The following is an 8,978-nucleotide window of genomic DNA, read 5'->3' on the forward strand; positions in this document are numbered from 1 at the left end:
TCCAGTCGTGCAGACAAAAAAGCCCTTCTTTAAATGACTCACAGTTGCAAAGAGTCAACGAGAGCTATTTAATGAAATAGCATTAAATGGTTTGTGGGAGGGGGGAGTGTTGGAAAGGAACCGGACTCTCAGCGAAGCTTAGGTTCCAGTTCTCATCGAGATGGGCTTTTGGGACCGGCGCAGCTGCTGTGTCTTGACTTTGCTTCCATATCCTCAGCTATGCTTTGATCCTGCAAAGCCTCTTTTACACGTAGGTCAGTTCCAAGGCTTCCGAGGCCTTTTATGGTGTGCTGTGGTGTTTTGCTGAACATTTGGGTGGGAAGAGAAAAATGCTGGTAAGTTCTGGTAAGGGAGGACATGTTCTGGTAGGGGAAAGGAAAAAATTATGTCTTTTTCCAGAATACAATTTGTGACACACAGCTGGCAAAACTTAATCCCACCCACACAAATGGGCAACCAGGCCTTAATGTGACCCAGCGTGAAGTAGCAGCTTTTCACAGCTTTCAGCATTAGGGCTCCACCCTGAAAGATACGAATACAATGCTGTCGGGTGAAGATGGACACAATAATACAAGAAGAGGGCAAGCAGCTTTGCACAGCCAGTGAGTGCCCCTTGGTGGTGGGAGGGGTTTGGGCCCCGACTTTGTGAGGGATGGCAATGACAGTTGGGCATATTAGGGAACTGAACAGTGGCTACATTATCAGCTCGGCTCCATCTCCTTTGCTTCAGGTGGGCCGTTTACCTTTCTCAAAGTGTCACATGAATATTTGTATCACTGCTGAATCTGTTCCCTTTTTAATTTTATAACAAAGAAACTTCTCTTTCAAGTGCCAGGCGGGTGGGGATTGTAGTAGGGGGAGGTTTTTTGGTGACATCATGCAGGGTGTGGGTGTGTGAAGAGAGCAAGATCAGCATCACGCAAGCAGCTGGCTTCAGCTTCAAACCTTCAGAACCATTCCACACACACCCCCAGAGGGACAGCCCTGGAGAAGAATATATATGGGTATGACTGAATGTTTGCCAAGCAGTCTTGCTGCTCTAAAAACAACACATCCCTCATCACTCAAAGAAGAGTCCCTTCTCACTCCTTGCTATGCTGATCGGAGCGTAGACGTATTTATTTTTTAGACTGCAACTCCCAGAAGCCCCCAGCTAGCATGTCTAGTGGCCAAAATGACTACAAGCTCCTGGGCGTTGTCAAGAAAGAAACTTCCAATCTCTGTTGCTGACTAGCTCCAGCTACTAAATATCTGGGATTATGCAAAAGAAGCTGTGGATAATGGTTACAGTTCTACATTAATGTCTCTGATCATTATTTCAAGGAAATTCTTTCATCTGTTTAATGACCATCTTCTTCAGCTATCTACCCTACAAGTGTGTTGGACTCTAGCTTCCACTGCATCCAGTTTGCATGGGGATGCTTTGAACTGTAGTCCAACATATCTATAGGAAAGAAGGAAGGGAAATGATCCAGAATGCTACAGTATGCTTATTGAGTATTGGTTCTATCCTAATGACTGCATAATGACTCATCTGCAGTAGAGGTAGTGTAAACCAAAGTGAGCTGATGTTAATGGAGACATCAGACGATAGCCCTTACCCCCCTTCCTCTCTACCCCATAGCCAGTCTCTGATAAACACTACAGATAACCACACACACTCTCCCTAAGGTGTGAGACCCAGAACACAGATAGCTGCATCTCTCTCTAACCTCAAGTTCATGAAACACACAGTGGGCAATTGTCTGCTGCACTGCTGCAAGGGCAAGCAGCTTTGCACACCCACCCCTGAGGCTACAGTAAAGTTATTTCTCTCAGTGGTCTCCTTAGCACGTTTTCAGGGTCTCTGCTGTGGGATTTCACATGCAAATCTCAACAAGATTCCCAGCTCCACTGTGACAAGAGATTCCCGAGGAACTCCACAGATAACAGCTTGAATTCCACGATGGAAAAGATGTGGAACAGAAATGCATTGAATGAATATATTGATCTCACTAGCAAAAGAAAGTATCTTGGTCAGCAAGTTAAGCAAACAACAGCTTCTTTTGCATAAAAGATGTGGAACAGAAATGCATTGAATGAATATATTGATCTCACTAGCAAAAAGAAAGTTATCTTGGTCAGCAAGTTAAGCAAACAACTTCTCTTCCCGAACTGTAAAAACATTATCCCGTCACACATCCTTAAAGCATGGCAATAAGTAAGATCTTAATCAGAGGTGGGGCTTGGCTTAATAGCAAATGCTCTGTGCAAGCAATTAGTCTGGATGCCTGTCAATCACGATCTATCCCTCCAGCAGCACTCCAGGGTGGAGAGAAAAAACCAGGTCCTGTGAGAGAAAGGGAATGGGGCAGAAGTGGGAGAATGAGAGGGAGAGAAATGGTGGCAAAGAGAAAGAGAGAGAATGTGTTGTATATTCAGGAATGAAAGGGGGGGACAAGTAAGAAAGAGAAAGCCTGAAACTTTTGGAAAACATAGCGATCTTAGTTAGTTTCAGTACAACAACAGGATCAAAAGAAGACTACAGTCCACTTTTTCAGATGCATAGAGAACTAGAACTCTTCCAGCAGCCATTTAAAATAGAGAAGTATCCTCTATAAAACAGGCCGGCACAGTCTAGAAACAAATTACACTTCTCCCTTCAACAACACTGGAGTAGGAGCGCCAGACCACCATGTAGTTCAAAATCCATGTATAACTCTTATGCTCCCCAAAATATAATTACAAAGCATAAACAGTTGATTCACACACTCTCCGTCTCTCATACATAGGCAGCTAAAGGACAGAAAAAGCCTGTTATCAGAGGGGGGGAAACGGAGGCACAATCTCTCCTCTCCCCGTAATAGAGCAGCATGCCACTCCAACCTCCTCTGATCTGCATCAGCCTACGGGCATGATCCAGCACCTTTCTTGGCCTCCATGTGGAGACACCATGCCAGGAGAGGGAGCTGGCCAGGTCACCGCCATTGGATTAGAAACTGCTGCATTGCCAACAACAAGGGCCTCAGTAAGTCGGAGATCTACATTTCTCCTACCACTTCCTGGAGAAGAATTATTTATTTATTTATTTATTTATTTATTAGAAGAAGAAAAATCTGGGTATAACCAAAACTGTGCTGCTCAAACCCGTGTAATTCAAGGGAGAAGTGTAGTAACAAGTGAAGCTGGCACTGAATGGTATAACGTCTGGTTGACTCCAGACAATAGCTTCCTTTCACATGCTAGACTGATGTCTTCCTACTGTCTTCAATCATATCCTGGAGCAGTTTACAATAATCCTACCTGGAAATGACCAGAACAGGAATTCAATGTAAGTGAGCGGGACATCTTCAGTTGGTTCAATTAGACTGAGTACTAAACAGATTGATAGAAGGCACTACCTGCACATCCATGAACAGCAATAGATCCAGGGATACTTACAATCTCTGAAGTCATTTACTTCTTTAATGTGGGAGACAGCATGTCAGATACTTTATCCAGGATTCATAGCCACCTTATCTAAGCTGTTTCAGGATGTATTCTTGAAGGCCAAGATCCGATGGTTGTTGTAGGGTTTTTGAGCTGTTGGGCCATGTTCTGGAGGTTTTATTTCCTAAAGTTTCACCAGTTTCTGTGGCCAGCATATTCAGAGGTCAGGAGCTAGAACTATCTCTGTGTTCTAATGTAGTGTGTGGGATTATTGAGTATTTGTAGCTGTGGGATCAGCTTTTCGACCTTTTCAGGAGATTGGGTGATTCCTGTGATCAGGGTGTTTTTGTTATGGGTGTATTGCTGTGATAAGGGTGGGGGGAGATGATCTGACACTGTGATTGATGAGTGTCATTAGCTAGTCTTTTGTATGCAGTGATCACCAGTCCTTGTGGCTAGGTAGAGTTCATTGACCTTTTTGCAGGCTGTATTTTTCAGTGTTGGAAGCCAGGCTTTGTTGATTTTTAGACTTTCTTCTTTTTTGTTGAAGCTGTGCTGGTGTTTGTGGATTTCAATTCCTTCCCTGTGAAGTCTGACATAATGATTACTGGTGTTGTCCAGTACTTTTGTGTTTTGAAACAGGATTTCACATCCAGCTTGTTTCAAGGCATGTTCAGCTACTGCTGGTTTTTCTAGTGTTTTAGTGTGCAGTGTGTTTCATGTTGATTCTGGTCTGGATGCCGCATTTTGTGGTCCCAATATATACCTGGCCACAACTGCAAGGTATCTGGTATACTCCTGCAGTGGTGAGGGGATGCCTTTTGTCCTTTGCTGACCATAACATTTGTTGTATTTTTGTGGTGGGCCTGAATACTGTTTGTAGCTTGTGTTTTTTTCAACAGTTTCCCCATGCAGTCCATGACCCCTTTGATGTATGTCAGAAATACTTGTGGGTGTTGGGTTTTTTTTCTCGGTTTAATGGCTCCTGTGATTTTATTCTTGGAATAGCCATTTGCCTGTAGGGCCCAATTTAGATGGTTGAGTTTGGTGCTGAGAAATTGAGCTTCACAGTTTCGATTTGCACAGTCTATCAGTGTTTTGGTTATGCCTCTTTTCGTCGTGGGTGGTTGTTGGAGTTTTTGTGTAGGTACTGGTTTGTGTGGGTAGGTTTGTTGTAGATCTTGTATCCCAATAGGAGGTCAAGTACAACCATGACATTTAAGAAAGAGAGTTGGTGCTCTCTTTCTTTTTCCATGGTTTCCATGTTTCAGGATGCTTTACCATTGCCTATTTTAAAAGAGCATCCTAGCATCAGTCACAACTTCCACTGCCTCCAGGGGGTATGGGTAGGCACAGGATTAGAGGACCTGGAAGTTGAATCATGGCAACTGGACTTCTTTCTTGTAAGGTTGAAACATTTTGCTAGTCATCCAAGTAGCTTCTTCATTCTGAGGAGAGTTGGTATGAGATTCCTGATATAACCTCCACTCTGATTTCACTTCCCCTCTCAGTCTGAATAGCCTGGTTAGAAGGACAAAGGACTGGGGGTGATGGATAATCCCACTTCTGCAGTCCTTCTCCAACCATTGTTATAGGTTGTTAACAGTTGTTAACAATGGCCTTTCTGGTGGGTGTGGTCTTGATCTTTCTGGGGAGGGATGAGAGGGCAGCATGAGAAATAGAAGACAAATTGTATCTAAGGTCTCCACCCCTGCTGAGTGAGGGATTTTCTATATGCACATGTATGGCCTCCCTGACCCCTCTCTCAAAACACCTATCTTTTAAGTACAATATTAGAACATCTTGGTCATCAGATGAGTGTGCTTTGTCCTTCAAACAAAGGAACACAGGTGATTGTGGTCCTGAGCCACTGCCCTTCCCGTGCTGGGCCATTCTCCTGTTTAGTGGCTGTTTGGTTTCTCCAGTGTCTTTGGTGTCTTCCCTAGTGGACTTGTGGTCCAATGCAAAGAGAAGTGTTGGGAGCTCTACATTTAAAATCTATTACCCAGAAATCTTTTAGATATACTCTCCTGTGGACAAGAGTTAATTATTAGTTATCCTAAAAAAAAAAAAACTTAAATCACCTTTCATGTTTAAAAAGATAGACTAGCTGCCCCATTTTCTGGCCTATTACCACTTATTCAGAGTCTGGGAGGAACAAGGCCTGACTGCTAACACTACATCCATCCACCCCAGCTGCTAACTAAACTAACCAAAGTACTTCAGAGACACCACAGATCGGACCAGAGGGTTGACCTGAATGGATTAGAGATAAAAGTGCCTGTGCATTAACACAGTGTCTATTTTAGGGCATGGACAGAGGACTTCATCTATTTTAGAGCATGGACAGAGTTCCTACTCCAGTCCTCTGAAGATGCCAGCCACAGAGACTGGCGAAACGTCAGGAAGAACCACCTTCAGTACCCAGCCAAAGAGTCCAAAAAACACACAACAACCATGTATTTATTTTATTTATATCATTCCTATGCCACCTTTCTCTCATAAAGGGACTCAGAGTGGCTCATGATGATTCAAATGAAAGTTAAGAGAACAATAAATTATCCCATTAAAAACAATTAAACATGCAATAGTATAAAAATCTCTTTACTCTCAAAGTCAAGAAATCAGAATGTTATTATCTCCCAAGTCCCTTGTCTTGTGAAGTCCACAACGGAGAGATCCCAGTGCCTGCAGCTGGTAAAACCTTAAATCCCCGAAAAAGGGACATAATACCACTACAAAGAATTTGCCCTTCCATTTCCTTTACACACATAAATTGAAAGCCCATTAACTAAATCAAGGTGATTCAGACCTAAATTCCTCTCCAGTGAGAAACAAAAGGTCCATTCCCCTTCAGGTCTTTCCCTGTCTTCTCTCTCTCTCTCTGTCTCTCTCTGTTGAAGTTCTCCATTCACTGGGCTAAATCAATTAATCTGTAGTGGTTTAGTATCCTTGTCATTAGGCTTTTGGGCACCAATTCGGGAGAACACAGATGCTCCAAACTTGTGGAGCCTTCTTACCCTGGTCACTAAAAAATTCAAGTCTGACTGGGCTTGTTTAGTCCGAAGACTACACCCTTGTTGGGGTAGAGGTTACAGGAGTAGCAGGGAGATATCTTACTGCTTTCCAGAGTGTGAAGACACTCTGATTATCTGCAAAGATAGATATGTAGAGAAAAACCTGGCATCTTCAGGGAAAAGATCATGACTAGATAACAAAAGGGCGAGGGGCCAGTTCGCTCCACGGCCACCTTGCCTTTCCAGGGAGTGGGGAGCTTTAAGTAAGCCTGTTTGCTGCCACCCCCAGCACCTAGGAATAACCAGTCAGACGGCCACTGTGTCAACAAATTATCAATCCCAGGACCATGAAAGGTAGTAAAAGAAGTAAGTAGGCTGGAGGCTGGATACCCAAGTGGCGCAATCTGCAGGCCACAGTCTCTTATCAAGCCTGAAATTACCTGTTCCTACAGCTTCAGATGGACAGAGATTTAACTACAGCAATTGGCTAGTACACAGCGAGAAGAGAATAAAGTCCACAGTTTAGTGGAAGGGAAGGTTCTGTAACAGGCCTTGTTTCAAACATGAAGTCTCTCCATAGTAACAATGATGCATCTGCGGTGTGCTCTAGGACTAGCATGTTTGGCTTGGCTCTGGAAGTGCTTGTTGAAATTCCTATGAATCCTACAGTTTCAGTGCATTCAGGATTCTGTACTCAATCACTGTGCAGCCACACCAACAGATAATCCCTTGGCAGGTCGACAGATCAGATGATATGGTATGTAACATGGCTAGATCTCTTGCACTATATGGTTTCGAGCTGAGCTTGAAAACATTAGATTGTTGAACAACATGCCCTGGAATTGCCTGATTCAATTTGCCTCAGTGATTTTAACAGTTGTACACTAAAAAATAAAGTAATTTTTCCAACATGCACACGCAAATATTCTGCTCCTGAAGGGAACACTGACAATATTACATTGTGTACTCTGGACTTTATGAAGACTGATTTTAATGAGCTTAAATAAATCTTGTGCAAAATATTTAAAGGGGAAGGAATACACAAAGGATGGAAGTTCCTCAAAGGTGTGATGTTGTTATGTGCCGTCAGGTCGGAACTGATTTACAGGCAGGTAAGTGAGATATTTAAGGAGTGGCTTTACCAGTTCCACTCCCCAGGTGAGTTTCCATGGTTGAGTGCAAATTCGAACCAAGGACTCATGAATGCTGGTCCATCAGTGTATCCACAACAGAACACTGGGTATCTCTAAAGATGTGATTTGTTTCTTTGTTCAGTCATTTAGTCGTGTCCGACTCTTCGTGATCCCATGGACCAGAGCACGCCAGGCCCTCCTATCCTCCACTGCCTCCCGGAGTTGTGTCAAATTCATGTTGGTTGCTTCGATGACACTGTCCAACCATCTCATCCTCGGTCGTCCCCTTCTCCTCTTGCCTTCACACTTTCCCAACATCAAAGTCTTTTCCAAGGAGTCTTCTTTTCTCATGAGATGGCCAAAGTACTGGAGCCTCAGCTTCAGGATCTGTCCTTCCAACGAGCACTCGGGGTTGATTTCCTTTAGAATTGATAGGTTTGTTCTCTTTGCAGTCCAGGGAACTCTCAAGAGTCTCCTCCAGCACCACAATTCAAAGGCATCAATTCTTCGGCGGTCAGCTTTCTTTATGGTCCAGCTCTCACTTCCATACAACACTACAGGAAAAACCATAGCTTTGACTATTCGGACTTTTGTTGGCAAGGTGATGTCTCTGCTTTTTAAGATGCTGTCAAGGTTTGTCATTGCTTTCCTCCCAAGAAGCAGGCGTCTTTTAATTTTGGGGCTGCTGTCTCCATCTGCAGTGATCATGGAGCCCAAGAAAGTAAAATCTGTCACTGCCTCCGTATCTTCCCCTTCTATTTCCCAGGAGGTGATGGGACCAGTGGCCATGATCTTAGTTTTTTTGATGTTGATACAAAATCACAAATAGTTCCTATGAGAAACAGAAGTGGGAGACATCTAGAGAAACTGGCAAAGCAAACAACTTTCAAATAAGACAAGATTTAAAGTGGCAATATGTGGGAGATTGTGAAAGAGGTGCAAGTCACCAAGGAAGAGTATACACAAATAGCCAATATTAGGCGGAAGAGGGTCAAGATGGCTACAGCTCCAAAGAGCTAAGAATTGCAAGAGAACTTAAAAATAAAAAGGGCTTTTCAACCATGCTTACAAGAAGAAAAAGAACAAGGAAGCAACAGATATTCTGGATGGAGAGAATGGGGAAATGTTAATGGATGACAGAGTGAAGACAGAACTATTAAACAATTATCATCCTCCTCCCCCATCAATAAAAATTGTGCTCAGCCTAGTCAAGTAGAATGAAGAAGGCAGTGATGGGGTCTATTGCCCAATGTAAGTAAAGAGATAGTACAAGAACATGTAGCTGTTTCAAATGATTTCAGGTCTGTTGGAGCAGATAAGTGTATCCAGCAAACTTAAGGAACTTGCAGATGTCATATCAGAACTCTTGTCTACAATCTTTGAGAATTCTTGGACAACAGGTTAGATCCTGGAAAAACTG

Source organism: Pogona vitticeps, chromosome 6 (genome assembly GCF_051106095.1).
Source record: "Pogona vitticeps strain Pit_001003342236 chromosome 6, PviZW2.1, whole genome shotgun sequence".
Taxonomy (NCBI): Eukaryota; Metazoa; Chordata; class Lepidosauria; order Squamata; family Agamidae; genus Pogona; species Pogona vitticeps.